We start from the raw sequence: 19,572 nt of genomic DNA on the forward strand, positions 1-19,572 counted from the left end.
CAGTGGAAAGAGAACTTTTGGACTGCATCACTTCTGGCACGGTACCTGGTAAAAAGAAGTGTGAAGACTGCATCAGGTCAGCACCTCGAATCCTTAAGCACAGAACGTGGGAATCGGTCAAATTTTACAATAACAATGTACATACATTTACACAAAAATTGGCCCATGAGGCAATTTGTTCCGGCCCTCCAAATAATGTCACCAAGACATCAAAAATAAATTTATTTCAGTTGAAAAACAGCCGCTATAGTTATGAAGGGATGTGCGTTTGTTCAATATAGCACGAGCTGCAGATGAAGACCACGCAGAGAGTGAGTCACCTGATAAGCGAGTGGCACGAGCAGTTGAAAACATTTGGATACTTAATCTTGAAGGCTTCTCAACACCGCATTTCTGTTGCACGGAATGAAACTGCTGCAACTAAACAAAGTTATGCCAGCTGTGCGCTAGTCTAAAGTTCCGAGCTTATATACCAAGGCTAATATGCACGCACACTGGATTAACTATAGCAGCGGGTCGTTCACATATCGATTTGAGTTAGATATTTCCAGTATTAGAATATATGCCAATATGCGTGCGCAAGCGCCTTCCAGACACACTGAGTAGAAAACATCTCACACCCTAGCGGTGAGAGTTGTGCGTGGCTTTCAGTGCAACGTAAACAAAAGAAATGTTAGACGAATTATTATAAATTATTAAAATGATTATGCATGTTAGAATGAAGATAATAACAGTTTTTTTTAAAGTACTTTCCTAATATAAAGCTTAAATTTACATTACAACCGTGAAACCATGATTATTCTTCAGACTATATAATCGTAAAACCAAAATCTATAATTGTTGCATCCATGATTGTTATGCAGTTCAAAACATAACATGAATGTGTCTGAATGTAGAAGAAGCCTACTTGAGCAATGCACTGCTTTTGTTGTGCTCTGAAATACAACATCTGAATATGTTTGTAAATAATCCTATTGTACAGTGCAGTGATGTTATGTAGTTTCAAAATACAATATATTAACATTTTAATGTAGAAATCAATCAGTCATTTCTGTTGAGCACATGTAAACAATGGCAAATCAGCACTGTTAAAGAATATGCTCAAATTCAAAGCAGGAAAAAGCAGGAAATGGACATTTTTAGAATACAGAATGGTACCAAACACTTTTTTTCAATACAGATTGGTACCAAACCCCAATTTGTACAATGAGATTTCCAAATGTTGTACTACAGTGAAAATGTTTGCCTAAATGAAATGTGAAATAAAGTTCAGGGCAAATGATTTTTGCCAAAGAACAGTTTATTGGAATGAAATTCATTTGAATTTTAACGCATTTGCAGTACAGTTGCGCATTTATATCTATCCAAAACAGATTTAGCATGGGCTTAACCTATTAATGTCCCTTACTTATTTGTGTTTTGTAGATCGTGTGTTTTCTTGACAGCTGGATCCTAAAAAGAAAAAATAATCTTAATGTTTGTATTCACCAAAACTAAATTACTGAAGTCAGAACAGACAGAATTGGTGTTAGCACAAGCACCGCTTGCTGTGAGGTAAGAGTGACCAACTGGCTGGTGATTTGGCAGCCTTCCTCAAACAGTTATGTGGATAATTTCTGATTTACTTTGTGTATTGCTTGAGGGTGGCTATGGGTGTATGTTTGATGTGAGGTCCCCACTGGTAACCTTTAAAACACACACACGGACATGAATTATGCATAAATTAGCATATCAATACATTACGTCAGAGGTCCCCAGTAGGCTGTTCTACCTGACCAGGTCCCCAGCAGTGGGTAAAATATCAGGTCAGTCTTCTGGGGCTTAAACTAAAGTTTTCAAGTGATATTTAGTATAACAGCTGAAAATGGAGTGTGAATCAGTTTTTACCTTGTCTGTAGACCACTCAGAAAGGGTGGTTCCCACCAGGCTGCATGTTGTCATGTGTCCCCACTCAGTAGCAAATGCAAGTGTGTGCGCGTGTGTGTGTGTGTGTGTGTGTGTGTGTGTGTGTGTGCGTGTGTGTCTTTCCCTCTCTTTTCATCCGCACAGGCCCAGCACTAATCACGCAAGCGACGTGCCCTGAGATTGGCTGAAGTGACCCAGGGCGTCTTTTAAAAAAGAGAAAACGGGTGTGGGACGGGAGAGCGAGTTGGTTGGTGTGGTAATTTTGCGTTTTGTGTGATAAATTTTGAATGTGTTGTTTTTGAATGTGTTTACAGATTTTTATGTTTATACATCCATGCCCACCCCCCACCCCTTGTTACTTTGTTTTTGATTTGTTTGTTTATATTGTAAATATTGTACTCTGTAGATACACGATGAGAAGCATCGTGGTTGGACGCCACACTTTTCTTTTGTGTAAATATTTTCTCAAGTTTTTTTTCTTTATGGTCAGGTAGGATGGAGTAGTTTTTATATTTTTATTTCTGTTATTTTGTTAGGTTTATTTAGTTTCGTTTGGGTGTTTAGGTAGTGTGTACTTTTGAGATGAGATGAAATCCTGTGGTCCCCGAAAAAGACCTCTCCTGGCCCTATGCTACACCAAGAAATTAAGTAACTAAAATTAATGAACAGAACCATCGTAAGAAGTAGGGCTGGGCAATTAATCGAAAAGTAATCGAAATCGACATTCAGAACCTATAATTGATTACATTTTTCCAGGTAGATTTTTATTTATTACTTTCCCTACTCATGTGACCCTGCTCAGCTGGTTTATACTTCTGCGTCGAGTGCACACATATGGTCCAGCGCAGCCTATGAGCTGTCGCATACCCCTTGCCGTGGCTGAGTTTAACTACACATCGCGATGATACGCATGATGCTCTGTGATTGGTCGTCTTAATAGTGGTGATGAGTGTGGGCGGTGCAGAGAGCCGTGAGCTCATTGGAGAGTATATACAAGTGTGGAGTCCTGTGGAGGAGCTCCAGTTGGAAATGTTTTTTTTGTGTTTACAATTAAAGCTGTTTCACGTCTGCCAGTTATTTTCTCTGAATAAGCGAGTTTTGGATACTTGTACATTAAGGTAGCGTTCAGAAAACACAAAACACCCTTGTAGAAACTTTATACTGACAAACATTAAAACCCCCTGCCAGCTAGTGTTTCAGAAGTGTTATTGCAGAGCAACACAAACGGCACACAGAGGTGTAAATGCACAACTACATTATTACTAAAATATTTGTTTACAGAAGATGCAAGAAAAGCACTGTTTAAAGTATTATTTACAGGATATGCAAAAGTTAATTTATTTAGAAGATATACTGCTTATTTTCTACTTTTAATATGAAAAAAACATTGAAAAACATTGATAACTTATTTTGTTTCCAAAAATTGCTAATTATTTATTTTCTTCTTTTTTTTAATAAGAAAACAGTGACTGTTGGTTTAAGGCAATGTGTGTTTTAATTTCAGTTGTTCAACGTTGATGTTCAAAAAATAATAATTGATGGTAGATGGGAGGGATTTAACGATTCACCTGATTTGATGCGATTCACGCTACTAATCTCACGATTTGGTTACAATTAAAATAATTGTATTAAATAGAATTTTTTTAACTAAATTATTTGAAACAAATTTAAGGTGAAGAGCCCTTTAATTTTTCATAAATGCTGCACAGTTTAAAATATACAAAATATATTTTCTGCTATAACTAAATTGCTATTTAAAAAAAAAAAAAACAACAACAACAAAAAAAAAACAATAATGCAAATATGCAAACTAAAGAATTAATATAAAATAACTAAAACTGTGACTGTGCTGGGATTTTATGTTTTTAAGAAGAAAGATCAGCATGTCTCTGTTTTCTGGCATAAGCTGAGGTCTTTGCTCATTTACAATGTCCCCTGCTGATGAGAAAACTCTTTCACTGGGAAATGAGATGGCTGGTGCAGAGAGGTACGCCTTTCATAAACCAGAGAGCAGTGTGTACAGAGGTGGTCAATAGGCCCTCTGATCCAAGGGACTGGCCACTGGCATAAAATACCGATTATAAAATTACTAACTATATAGTAGGCTTGAGACTGGAGTTGAACATGATTAATATTACTTGTATAATTAATTAGTATAAGTATCAGAGTGATATACATAATAAGAGATAATCTTGAAATTTTTAAAATATTAAATAATAATAAAAAGCTAATTATTAAAATATGCATGAACTAATTTGAAAAGGAAAGGGGTAAAATAAATCTAATAGATGGTTCTACAACAGAACAACTTTCTCTTTCAATTTGAAAAACATCTTCACACTTTCGCTATGAAAACACTGATGCACATTGTGATCTCCATAGCACTTGTCAGAGCAAGCGGAGCTGCAAATCATTCGTTTTGCAGTGTTTTTGTGTATAGACATCTGTGACCGTAGTTTTGTTTTAAAATCGTAAAGATCGTAATTATTTTAAAATCAAGTAATGCACCCTTCATTCTGAAATCTCTAACTTGTAACATGTGAGCATATATAATAAAAAAAAAAAATCTTTCATTAATCGTAATCGAGTTAAAATGTCCAATTAATCAAGATTTTAATTTTAGGCCAAATTACCCAGTCCTAGTCAGAAGTCAGAGTCCAACATGCAAGTCTAACTTATTGCTGATAATGTGAAGCAAACTCCTACTCTAGTCATGCAGAGACCAAACAGCCCTTAACAGAGCATTTCATACTATATATTCCCATAGAATGCCATGAGGTACACTGTTGAAAGCTTTCTACCAAGTGCAAACAAAACTTATTACATAAAACAGTGGCATTGTAATCACACAGAGCAGAATGTGTAGTGTAAAAAAAGGTTTTAATAAGACTTCTGACTGGCATTGCTAGAATAATGTTTGCACTTTTAGAACAGATTTCATGAAACTGTTAAAGTTCTAACTCAAAAGAAGCTACAAGGCTTAGAACAAAACATGACAAATCACTCCCATTAGGAGGCCCAGGAGATAATTCAGACTCTGGAGATTTGATCGAAAGTTTGCCAACCATCTCTGAAGCGTCCACTACAGAAATTGCGGCCCTGATATTTACAGCACTTTCCCATCTTTCCACCTTTCCCATATTTCACTTCAACCGTGCATTTTAAGCAAGCAGCTGTGGTATCTTTATGAATATTCTCTGTAGCTAATAGATCACTGAGGGAGACGGAGAGATGGCTGTTCATCAAAGAGGCTAATTAAGCATTAAAGAGGTTCCAATAGTTTGCCAGGCTTTATATTGATCTGTGCGGCGGCAGATCTTTAATCTACAGCGCTCCTGGTATGTCTGGTGGGAGGAAGTGTTTGGTCCCTCTGGTAATTTGTTTTGAGGTGCTGACCTTTGGGTAAATCTTATCTAGGAGTATTTTTTTTTTTCTCCTGAAGATTTCGTTCTTGTACCATCATGTATTGGTTGAACAATTCATCCAGTTCAAAGTGAGCAGTGTCTGTACAGGAACTGACTTTTATGAGAAAATGATGAGGATATTTGTCAGTAAACGCGTTTATAACAGTAAACAGATTTATTCTAGAATCAAAACATTTTTCTATAAGATTATAAGGGATGGTAAAAGAGATTTAGTATTAATGGAGGAACAAAATCTTTAAAGTCATGGCTGCTGTTCTATTCTGTTGAATTATAAACTGTCAGATAATTGCCCTCATTGTTTTTCATTAATATATAATTAACACTAGAAATAGCAACAACAGTCATTTTAACCATTTTTAAAATTGATAACTGTCGAAAAAGGAAACGTATATAACCGTAGTGCCCTGACTTAATGTGTTTATTTTATTCTAACAGTATTTTATTAAAATGGCAAAACACAGATGAGTTCTAAATATTCCTACCATAATGGTCAATTGACTCTTTGCATTACATTATATACTAAGGGTGCAATAGTTCAATCTACTCACGGTTCGGTATGTATCACAGTTTTACGGTCATGGTTTCGGTATGGTTTGTGCTATGCTTAGGAAAAAATGCCTACAGAACAATTCAAAGAACAATAAACGTATTTATTGGGTAACAAACACCTGACATTGCAACAGCTTCACACATATGACTGTAGATGTTCTCGCATTATTTAAATAAAAGTAGCGCATTTTAAAAATTGTATGCTCAAATAAATTAAGAAAATAAGCTTAAATTTCCATTTTTTTTTTCTATTTTACATCTTTCTCAACAGTCTCAACCAATTATGCAGATAATAATTGTCAACACATCTTAATAATTGAGCACTTTTAAAGTATTGATTACTTCTGTTTACATTATGCTTGCATTAACAAGGCAACAACACATTTTTTTAATGATTTCTGCATGATTTTATTATGAATCCAGGGAGCTCCATTTCACTTATCAGCACCATCGTAATGAATGAATGAAATTTAAGCAAAGAGAGAGCATTTGGCTCTAATTCAGCGGGAACAGTCAGGTGAGAAGAAAACTGTTCATAGCAGACAGCGGGTAAACTGAGTGAAGAGTGGGAGTGATTGGGTGCACACCCTATTCGCAAGAACACCCAGAAGGAGCGGGACTAAAGTAACAGACCTGTTGTATGTCCGCATCCGTATGGGATGCTTCTCGGTCTGGACAAGGATCTCATTCCACCTGTTAGTCACCACTGATCTAGGCTATCTTTGCAACAACAACTAAAAAATGGCATTCGTTATGTTTTTGTGTCTCCCTGAATTTATATTAAGTGTCTGTTGAAACACTGACAGCAGTGCGCTGTGATTTGCCCTCACCTGCGCATTTCCCGCTATGTCTTTCACTTGCCATGCTGAAACACACAGAAACTCCACACACACACACACACACACACACACACACACACACACACACACACACACACACACACACACACACACACACACCGACACGTAAGGAAACATGATGTCAACAACAGATTTACATACTAAGAGGTATTTGGACAGGTTTTCCCACATGGGATTTATTTGAAACATAATCGGAAGTGTACAAAGGGAGAACTGCTTTGTTGCAGTTGTTTTTATTTAGCAAACCAATAACCAATATTAGTAATGCATATTCTGAACCGCGGATTATGAGGCGCCGTGTAGGATTTAAATCAAACTTTGCTTATCAACACACACATAAACACGTACATATACACCTATAAATTACTCGCATATACACCTATACTTTTAGATGTTCAAAACAACATATATGAAACTTGTGTTAATACATATAAACTTGACCCACGCACACGCACATACATTTAAACTCCATCTATGCAAACACACCGACACACGCGCACATACATATATACTCCATCCATGCAAACACACCCACATTAACACACGCACATACATATAAACTCCATCCACGCATACACACCCACATTAACACACGCACAAACATATAAACTGCATCTATGCAAACACACCCACACACACACGCACATACAACTCCCAGCATGCATAAACACCCGTTAAACAGTCGAGCAAACATCCAAAACAAGATACACAAACGTATACAAAGTTGTGCATATATGCAGGTGATTTATATGTGGATGTGCGTTAACTTTTCAGTGTGAACGGAAGGTATGTCCGTTCAAACGGAAGGCATTAAGTAATTTTTATTCTCATGCAAATCAACATGAATTTCAGAGTGATCTTGATAGCCGTGACATTTGTCGGTGCTTTATTTACTTGTGCTAATTGCAATGAAGATGATATGGTCAGGCGAATAAAAGTGAAACAAGATTATAAAACTGCAGCGCATTAAACACACGCGTCTTTAGTCTACCGGAAAACACAGAGTAGACGCGCACTACAATTTAAAACACAGATGGCGTGACCGTCTCTCTCCGAACTGCAAACAAATTGCGCAATTCAGATTCTGTTTCTGTTTGCAGTTCAGCTGAAGGGGACACATTTGACTCCACTGAATTAGATATGGATCTAATTATAGTGGGCGAAGCAAAAACATTTTGCAAAATGTTAATTGCGTTTGTAACGTTATCGCCATCACTGTTCATCATGGTCATTCAAATGGAGAAACGTGGCAAAATAGCTTACTTCGTCTTATTTTCTGATTAATGGCAGCTGGCAAACCAACAATGTGCATTCCTGCCACCTTCTGGACTGAAGTGTGGACCCAAAATAACCCATTAAGGATTGCGACACCACACAGAAAATCATATTAGACAACAATGTATTTATTCTAATAATAAATAATAATATATACTTCATATGTGACCGTGTATTGATTAAACCTACTGCTTTCATTTATTTGAGGATTTTTAATAAACATTTTGCTGGAGCAGTCATGTCATGTTTTCAATAATCAAAAGACCTAATACCTCCATTAATCACATTATTTATATTTCATAAGCTTGAAGATAGGATAGATTTCCCTAAAACACAGCTAATTGAAATTACCTGATACATGCTTATAATTATAAATAATGATATATTTCGTTTTGTCTGTGACTTTTACACTGAAATGACTTCTTTTTTATGAACTGAGATAACTTCCTGTTATACTGAAATACCTACCTTATACAGTGAAAAATTCATGCGCACTCACATATGAAATCACTTGCATATATGTATATACACAATTATATATATGTATATGTTTGAGAAGTTTACGCAACTTTTTTATGGTTGTGTATGGAAGGATCAAGCTTATGTATGTGCGTGTGTGTGTGCGTGCAAGGACTGAGTTTATATGTATGTGCTTGTGTTAGTGTGTGTGTGTGTATGCATGGATGGAGTTTATATGTATGTGCATGTGTTAATGTGGGTGTGTTTGCATAGATGCAGTTTATATGTATGTGCGTGTGTGTGTGGGTGTATGCGAGCGTCAAGTTTATATGTATATACACAAGTTTCATATATGTTGTTTTGAACATCTAAAAGTATAGGTGTATATGTGAGTAATTTATAGGTGTATATGCACGTGTTTATGTGTGTGTTGATAAGCAAAGTTTGATTTAAATCCTACACGGCGCCTCATAGCGGATCACAGGACGCACCGAACCGTGGGGGGACAATATGGCAATACATTTTTTACAAATAACCATTGCTATTGCTATTATATACAGTGTTTCCCCTACCATTGTATTAGGGTGGCGCCCCACCCTCCCAACGGCTTTTCCCACCCCCCTTGAAGTTGAATTTCTTATATAGCGCCAGATCACAACATCTTTTAATAAACAAGTATTTCATTTCTGTCTCCACATGGTCGTGCGTTTACAATTTTCTGCTCTCTGAATCGCGCCACATCTGACAGGCAAATCATTTTGAATGAATCCTTTGTATGACTTGAACGATGAGTCCTCTCGGAGAGTGATTCGTTCGTTTGCGCATGCACACATTTTTGCAGGGGGAGTAGAAGTTTAGTTACTTTTTCGAGTCTTCTATCGGGTTTGAGTTGTTCGTTCATCACGTGAAAGACATAAGCCAGTCATATGCATTTAGAGCCGATAGCAATAATTATCAGTAACATGTCAAACTTCATAACGTTGTCTGATAAAAAATATAAATATAAAAATAGTAAATTGCTGGATGAAATAGAATGTTATGGTAATAAATCTTCACATAAAAATGTACAGTCTTTTTGAGCAGAAAAAAAACTTACATAATACATATAAAATAATTTCAACACACACATGCAATATGCATACATTCCATAAGCAGTAAAAAAATATGTTGTATTTCTTTTATTTATAGTGTGCGCTGCAATATTCAGTTGAAGCTGTTTATTATGTAAAGTACTTTTGCATGTCTTAGGTGATGTGTATAGTTAACTATTTATATTATTTGTTGAATTACTGCTCCAGTATGGTAGCTTTGTATTGGTTTCAAAATTGCTCTTACGCCCAGTTTTATGTTCACATTTATGTTCATGTTTATTTATGTAGCACCATGTTCCTGTGAGACATAACATTTTGTTTCATTTTATGTCCTCACATGTAGTGCTACTACAATAAAGCTCAACTTGACATGAACTTGACTTGAAGCTTGACTTTTCTCAAAATGTATTCAAGTCACCTCAAATCTGAATATTTATTCAATCAATCAATAAATCAATCAACCAAATATATATATATAAATAAATAATTCACCCTTAGTGTGAATAGGAGACTGTCTGGGTGTTTCTCAGCACATGGGTTTATGTTAGTTCTCTCTCAGGCTGAGTTGTCGCAGGAAGAGCATCCACAAGTAAAACGTGCAAGAGTAATTGGCCACTGTGGTGACCCCTGATAAGGAATGCAATAAGGCAAAGGAGAGGAAGTGAATGGTCTACTTCAACTAGTATCTGTAATTAGCAGGCTGTACGGTTGTTGAATAAGCAATACCGTTCTGTTGGAATTACATAATTTGTTAGAATTTCTGTTTTGCTCCCTGATGTTTTTTTATTACCTATCCTATCATAATAAATATCTATTTATTCATGGAATTTGATTACAGTCATTGTTGCATAGGAAAGAGCACTGAAATTGTTAAAATAAAAAAAGATTGATGTAATTATTTCTTAAATTTGCAGCACAGATAAGTACATATTTGTTGGCATTAGGATTTTCAAGAACAATGTACTGTACACATTAGTGAAAGTCCCATTTTCCAGGCAAAAAGCAAAGCACGGACTATTGTTAATATAAAATAAAAAAACTGTCTAATATAACTACAGAAATTCAAAGTTTCCCTCTAAAACCTCAATAGATGCTTCAAATGTAAATGTAACCTGACAATAAATTAAAACAGTGTGCGGGTTGTTAACGTGACGTTGAATTTTCACTGTCATACATAACATAAATAATATAATTATTCATTTTAAAGAATTCATTATATATTTATGCATCATCATCATTTAAAATGCAGAAAATGGTTAATGTGTCATTTGTAACTTGAGGACTATGTAGTGCTATTTTACATTTGCTTATTCAATGTCTGTACCTGGATACTGTTTGACTCCTCACAAAACTATAAAACTATAAAGTAGGGCTGCACAATATTGAAAAAATCTGACATTGCAAAATTTTATATTTCTGCGATATATTTTGTGATGTGAATACAATGTCACCAGATGACTTAAGATATTTATTTGGAAAGAATTCTTAATTTTAGATTGATTGGGGTGATTTTGTAGTGGAGCGAATCTCAAATAATATATAACAAAAAAAATAGAAGCATACAGTAGATCGGGGCTATTCAATTAGTTTGTCATGGGGGCCAGTTCATGAAAAGCATCCCAAATGAGGGACCGGAGAGAAAAGACTTGCAATATAAGTGATGACACAAAAGCAATATAAAAGCCAATATGCTGTATTTTTGCTCCTTAAGACACCCACATTGGCTTTTTCTACATTAAAATTTTGAAAATACATAACATCACTGCATTGTACAATGTGTTTTTTTTACAAACATATTCAGATGTATTTCAAAGCACAAGAAAATCAGTGTATTGCTTAAGTAAGCTTCTTCGACATTTAAACACATTCATATGTTATGTTTTAAACTGCATAACAATCAGGGATGCAATGATTCCAGATTTTCGTTGTACGATTATAGTCTGAAAAATAATCATGGTTTCATGGTTATTGCTATTATTATGCATTTATAAATTTTTAAAACACTAATAGAAAATCACAAGAAAACTGATTTTAAAGTGTTGTTTATTGCTGCTCAGTAACCAAATAATACAGCACAATATAATAATAATAAAAAACAAACAAACATCCATTTCTCCCTTTGAACTTAAAAATAATTGAAAAAGTTTTTGATTTAAACATGAGTGATAATTTTACAATGAAAATAAATGACAGAACAATGAATAAATAAAAAAAATAAGAATAAAGAAATAGTATTTGTCTAATGATAATTTAAGCTATATATTTGCTAAGAATTTAAATGAATTGTTGTTATTATCTGCGTTCATACATAGATAATCATTTTAATAATTTGTAATAATTTGTCTAATGTATCTTTTGTTTATATTGCACTGAAAGTCACGCACAACTCTCATAGTCTTTATTGTATAGGTAATCTTTATTAAAGTTACAAACAAATTTCTTGTGGCCGGATGTTTTAAACTCTGAAATATTTAAATGTTCACACAGTCACAGGCCTTAAAAGGACAGTTCAGTCAACAAGGAAAATGTACTCACCATTAAGCGAAGGGTGTAATAAATATAGTAATTTTTATCTCTTTAAAAACGCATGCAGATAATACACTTTTACTTTATTGTGATTAAACTGCGTTTGTGATTAATCCTGCGATGCGGCTATTGCGAATGCACACATTGCGATATCGATGCTGAAATGATACATTGTGCAGCCCTACTATAAAGCACAGTTTATTTCATTTTTATCCCTATTGAATAAGCTCTATTGTAATTATCAATGATTGTAATTAGTCATATTTTATATGATTCATTACTCTACACAATCATCATAATCAATATAAAAAAAATTAATTCCTTCCAAACAGAGCTGTTGAAAGCATCTGGTGAAATTGTATTCATATCACAATATATATCTCTTAAAAACAAAATTGTACTATGTCAGTTTTTTTCCAATACCTTGCACAGCTATTCGTTATATAATGCTAGTAGGTGTTAATCAGTAACCTATATCTGATTTCCCAAGCTTTTGAGAAAACGTAACTCAAGGATCCTCATTTTCACATGCTGACTAATCATCTTTTATTTATGTTTGCTCATTCACTTAAGCTGTTATAATTATCTCAGTCTACACCTTTGTGCCGAGAGTCACGAATAAAAGTCAAGCTATTGTAATACACTGGCAGATACTTTTATAGGCGGCATTAAATAGTTAGTGCATGATTATGTTCAAGTGAAGCTGCCACGGAAAAGGCCAAGTGTATCACTGCTTTGAGGTCAAGTAAATCAAGTTAATGAAAAAGCTTGCTATAATGGAACCAAATTAGATGCCGCTCCTGTTAATACATCCACTAGCGTAGACTTGCAATTTTACTCGATTACAAAAGGATACATTCAGTATGGGTAATGTCCATCCAGCTGATTGTTATCCTGAAATAAACTCTAAGGTCTTGTATCACCTACTTTTTTTATTTTGTGTGATAACAGCAGGTTGGATATACATTATCTTGCTTATTGCATGGCGACTCTCTGCAGAAGCAATTAATTGGACACACATTATTGATTTAAGTTAAAATATTTTTTCTCACTTATTTGTAATGAACTCAAAGCTACTGCAAAAGCATGCATGTGCTTGAACCAACATGATCAAACAAGCGGAACATTTAAGGGAAAATGTATAAAGAATAATTTATATGAACATAATTCAAGACCGTTTGACTAATCTTAATATTTCATGTTCATCAAATGATAATCCTTAGCAATGTATTGTAATTTTTGTTAATATTAATAAAATACATATATGTGATATCACAGTAAAAATAATGCACAGTATACTTTTAAAATCAAAGTAGTCACAATAGTCACTTCTAGGGATGTGCACAATTATTCGATTAATCGAACGCCTCAGCGACGATTGAGCATGAAAATGATGATCGATTGGCTCTAAAATTAAATTCCTTTTATTCTTTTTGATTGGTTATGCTGGTATTTGGGCGATAGTTTGAGACTAGACCTGAGCGCAGATAGAGTATAGGGGGTCACACACCAGAAGCGCCACGTCGAGCCACGGCCTACGCAGCGTCATGCATTTTAGAATTCTAAACGCATGTTTCTATCAGGATACACAGCGGTGCCCAGCCACGACTCAGGACACTGTTCACATTTCTGCCATGCCACAGAGCACCATCTGATTAGTTTCATTTTAAATACAGTACCATGTGAATGTGCGCATCTGGTGTGTGATACTTTCAGCCGTCATGTGCGCACCGTGTCTCGACACTCTTTTCGGTGAGGACTACGGTATGAGTGACGTTTCACCGGATGACACCAAAATCGAAAGCTACTTCAGGTAGCAGAGCAGCGTGTGAGGCATGATGAGGAATGGTTTTCTGCGCACATACATGCGTCAGTTTGCTTTCACCACCTTTGTTTAGGTTGCGCATAGAGAACAACAAACTTGCACATGCAAAATACGCCAAATGTGAATATTCGGGCATTACTGCTTTAAATTAATACACTAGCATAAAGTGAATCGTATCTCAAAGCTTTGACTGGGGCTCATTTTTTTTGCACCGTCCCCCCGTGCCACCCCCCAGCAAGATGCCGCCCTGGGCATCGACCGTATTGCCCATGCCTAAATACGCCATTGCTCACACTTCTTTAAATGTTTACTGTGTTAACCAATATTGATGGTGATTTTTAATAACCCAACAGCGTTGATTTAATTGTTTTCTGTATCCTGTCATAGTTTTATCAACACCATTTTTAACAGGGCTTTAAATAAATATATATATTTTAAATTAAATGTTATTTAATTGTCGCTGTGATGCACACACGCCCCGGTCTCTTGCTTAAGCTCCACCCCCGATTAATTGATTGATCGTTTGTCAAACCTGTGGATTAATCGAAATGAAGAATGGTCAGAAAAGCCCATCGATAGTTACTTCTTTCTTCAGGTCGTTTGACTGATGGAGAATTTAGCCAATGGCTGCATGATTCATTTGACATATGGACTCTATTGGACAGTTGTTATTTTATTGCACTCTTTGCGCTTTCACTGGCTCAGTGACCTGTCAATCATTAGGCAATGCACCTGCTTCATAGCTGGTAACAGTTCAAGCTAACGGCATATTTGGTTTTTGGCCCTTCATACAAAAACATTTGAGCTGCCATTCAATAGAGTTTTATGTGTTTGACCACTGACTGATATTACTGATATTTATTGACGCTTTAGAGTTTTTACACAATGCAATATGGGTCCTTTCTTGATCATTGATCTGACAACATGTTTAATAGTCTTGCAAAGTGTTTTTTTATTGACATTAAGTGGTTTGAAATGATATGTTGTCTGAGAATGTAATAATACATCTACATAACCTACATTTTCTATCAGAACTATTTATAGTACATTGACTAATACAGTGTCAATAAAATCACTTTGTTAAAGTGCGCATTTCATTTTTTAACATCAAATGTAGTTGAGCAGAAACCAAGGTCCTATAAAGTGCAATTAATGGAAAATATGTATGAATCGTGAGCTACAGGCAACTGTTAATTAACAAATAGTTTGCATTGAATACTTGTGAGCACAATGAATCATGGCCAACCAATCAGAATCAAGTTATTCAAAAAAAGCAGTGCAATCATATGCACTAATGAGAGATATAAACATTGCAGTAAATCACTGGCTCATTTAAACTGCCTGGTCCATTCCCACCAACTAAATAAATAATAAAATATAATAATAATAATAATAATAATAATAATAATAATAATAATAACTAGAAAAGTAAAGTTCGTAGACAAACTTTATGGTGGCTTGAGAAAGCCTAGTCTGAAAGTTTGAAGTAGTTTCAAAGTTTAAATTATTGAAGTTTTAAGAAGTTTGAGTTGGCGTAGATGGATAACTACACAGATGTTAGCATATTTCTAGTATAGATTGGCATGTTTCTTGCTAGGCGGTCGATAGTAGGTTCTGAGTGGTTGCTAAGTGGTTGCTAGGGTGTTCTGAATGGTTGCTAAGGCGTTGCAAGGGTGTTCTGAGTGCTTGGTAAGGTGTTGCTAGGCGGTTGCAAGGGTGTTAAGACTAGTTGTTAAGGTGTTGCTAGGTGGTTGCTAATGTGTTCTGAGTGGTTGCTGGGCAGTTGCTAAGATGTTGTTACGTGGTTGCTAGGATGTTCCAGGTAGTTGTCAAGGTGTTGCTAGGTGGTTGCTAAGGTGTTGCTAGGCTATTGCAAGTTGTTGTTTTGCGGTTGCTAGGGTGTTCTGAGTAGTTGCTAAGGCATTGCTAAGGTGTTTTATGTGGTTGCTAAGTCGTTGCCAGGTGGTTGCTTGGGTGTTGTTAGACAGTTGCTTGATTGTTCTGGGTTTTTGCTAAGGCATTGCTAGGTGGTTGCTAGGTTGTTGCTAGGTGGTTTCTAAGGTGTTGCTAGGTGGTTTCTAAGGTGTTGCTAGGTGGTTGCTAAGGCATTGCTGGTGGTTGCTAAGGTGTTCTAAGTCGTTGTCTAGTAGAGATTAGTATATTGTTAGCATGAATTGGTATGTTGTTAGTATGTCCAATGTGAAGTCAATGGCATTTCTTTTACAATGGAAATCTAAGGGATAGTTGCTAGGGTGTCGTAAGTGGTTGCGGTTGCTAGGGTGTGCCTATTAAGTTGAATGGTCATCAGTGATTGGCAAGTTGGTAGTCTTAATTAAGTTAAATGAGCCCAAACTTAAGTCTGTATGACAGTCTGGCGCAAAGGTATGAGGTCACAAAGTTTGGTCCAATGTTAAGTCAATGGAATTTTTCTAGGACAGTTTTCGGATCAGTTGGAAAAGCTGGAATAGCAACTTAATTCAGTAGTTTATAGTTAGTGTGGTGGTTGTAGTATGGATGGTCTAGGAGGAGATGCGTTCTTAAAATAGTAGAAGAAGACGGAAGAATAATAAGTTTATGTAGTATAACAGTATGTTGGCTTTCTCAAGCCACCATAATTATAATTGTGAATAGCTCCTACACAGTATGAAACACTAACCAAAACCATTTCAAAATGGCTCCACTTTCAGTCCAAAAGCAGATTTGTGACCATTCTTGAACCTTGAAATATTTGTTGATTGCTGCTGAGAACACACAACTTCTGATCGTCTTCGGGTCACCCGGCTGCTGCCAAAATGAATCTTCTCACAAAAAGACAACCCAAATTAGCAGATTCCAACAGGCGAACTGTGCTTTTATTTAGTCATATCATTCAGTGTGTGTTCAAAATATCTCTGTGCCAGTGGTGCCTTAGTGACACACAAATAAATAAATAAGACTTGCATAAAAGCTTTCCACAGGCTGTAATTCCTTGTAGAGCCCTTTTATCTATCGTGTTCCTTTCAAAAAGTCTCCTGGAGCTTTTCCCTTGTGCAGTCTCTGTGTGCGGCCCCTTCAGACCCAAAACCACCCAATTCACCCCCAACCATGATGTCTCCTCGCTTTCATCTCAGAGGGGCAGATTTACATAATTCCCCCTCCTGCTCCAGATGGACCTTGTTTCTGTAGGCTTTGCTGAGATGCTCAGCTCAACCCTTCATATTAGGGGCAAAACCAACATTAATTCTGCCGTCTGTCCGGAAGCAATCTTAGCAGAACGTCAGAAATGAGCTGATATATGTGCTAAAGACTTGCTTCCAGTTATTTGAGAAGCATTTGGACAGTGTTTGACTCTATTCATGACTGCTCAAGTATCCCGTCACAAATGTGGGCAGGCTTACTGCTGAGGCGCACAGTGCTGTACTATTTAAAGGTTTGTTTTGTAATTGCAGGTGAAGATACACATTTGCTTTCTATAAGGGGGAGTAATGGGAGTAAGCATAGCAAGTGTGTTCAAAAAGAGGTCAAAGTCATTAGACTCTAATGTGGGGGCAGAGTGACTGATAAAATGTATAATTATATATAATATACACTCACTGGCCACTTTATTAGGTACACCTTACTAGTACCGGTTTGGGCCTTCAGAACTGCTGTAATCCTCAGTGGCATAGATTAAACAAGGTACTGGAAATGTTCCTCAGAGATTTTGGTCCATATTGACATGATAGTATCATGCTTTTGCTGCAGATTTTTCGGCTGCACATCCATGATGTGAATCTCTTGTTCCACCACATCCCAAAGGTGCTCTATTGGATTGTGATCTGGTGACTGTGGAGGCCATTTGAGTACAGTGAACACATTGTTACGTTCAAGAAACCAGTCTGAGATGATTTGTGCTTTATGACATGGTGCGTTATCCTGCCATTAGAAGATGGGTACACTGGTCATACAGGCATGGACATGGTCAGCAGCCATACTCGGGTAGGCTGTGGCGTTGACACAATGCTCAGTTGATACTAGTTGGCCCAAAGTGTGCCAAGAAAATACCATACCATTACATCACCACCACCAGCCTGAACCATTGATACAAGGCAGGATGGATCCATGCTTTCATGTTGTTGATGCTAAATTCTGACCCTACCATCTGAATGTTGCAGCAAATATCGAGACACATCAGACCAGGCAACATTTTTCCAATATTCTATCATCCGTTCAGAGATGCTCTTCTGCATACCTCTGTTGTAACGAGTGTTTTTTTTTTTTATTATTTACTGTTTTCTTTCTATCAGCTCAAACCAGTTTGGCCATTCTCCTCTGACCTCTGGCATCAATGAGGCATTTGCGACCACAGAACTGCAGCTCACTGGATATTTTCTCTTTTTCAGACCATTCTCTGTAAAACCTAGATCACCTTTCTTCCCCATTCTGATGTTTCATTTGAACTGCTTACTGTTTATATCTCGGACAGTTTTACCTATTCAATTTAAATATCAATGACAAGAGAAAATGGGTTTCTTTACAATTATATTTTTTATCATGGCAAGAATAAAAGCACTTATAAACTAAAAAGGCAATACTGGTCCAATAACCCTGTCCATTATCACCAATAAAGCCTAGAAATTGGGCATCAGTATACTGTAAACCGATAAGTTCAAATATTCTTCTCCAGTTATCAAAGAAATAATTTGTTACTTAATTTTAGTCTGTAGCTATTACATAGTTTGAACTTCAAAATTATACATCAGTGTAAAACCTATAAATGGTGGAAAAACATATTCTGTACTATTAAAAATACATGGGTCTCCACTTTTGCCATGGCATCTTTTTTTTTTACCAAACTTATCCCTTAGGCTTTTCCAAACTTTTTAACAAAACACTTTCCTCCTTTCCATGGCTGTTGCAATTTCTAGCCAAGAATTATTGGTCATGTGGTTATCTCTATGATGACCATGCATGGACGGATCATAAAGATCTATGTACAGGCCTACCTGTTTCAGACAAAATCTCTACAAAGTGATTCATATTCAATTTAAAATTAAACACGGTGCCGCGCGAACTGTTGACCTGAAATCTGTTCACGCCGCTTGCCGAAATCATGTCGCGCACACCAAATCAAACCTCTGCAAATACAGCGATGCTATCACATCTGCCGCTCGCACTGAGTTAAATACCAGAAAGGTGATTGGCTATTGCATGTTGGTCTCATTTGTAATTGTAATACTGCAAATTACATTAGGACTAGTGAAGTAAAGAACTACTGCACCACGAAAACCAAGTGACAACAACAAAAAAGAATTTAAATGAGCATTAGATGTAGCATTACATGGACATTGGAAAAATAAGACCTGTGCAAAAGTATTTAAGACCTAGAACAGTGAATTTAAGACTTTTTAAGGCCTAAAATTTCGATTGTTATATTTTAGACTTTTTAAGACTTAAGACCCGTGGAAACCCTGTGTAAGCTGGATGTGATTTTAGATATGCACATAAAAAACGTTTAATGGAAACGTCATGATGCGGATAGATTTTGAAAAAAATTGTGTGAATTAGGGCTGCACAAATAATCGAAAAAAGATCACGATTACGATTCGACCCTACACACGATCTTAATTCAGCTTTTCTACGATTCAGCCAATTATATTTTTAAGGTCAGGAGAGAAGTTTAAAGGCAGTTGCACAAG

This window comes from Danio aesculapii, chromosome 14 (assembly GCF_903798145.1).
Source record: "Danio aesculapii chromosome 14, fDanAes4.1, whole genome shotgun sequence".
In the NCBI taxonomy this organism is placed as follows: domain Eukaryota; kingdom Metazoa; phylum Chordata; class Actinopteri; order Cypriniformes; family Danionidae; genus Danio; species Danio aesculapii.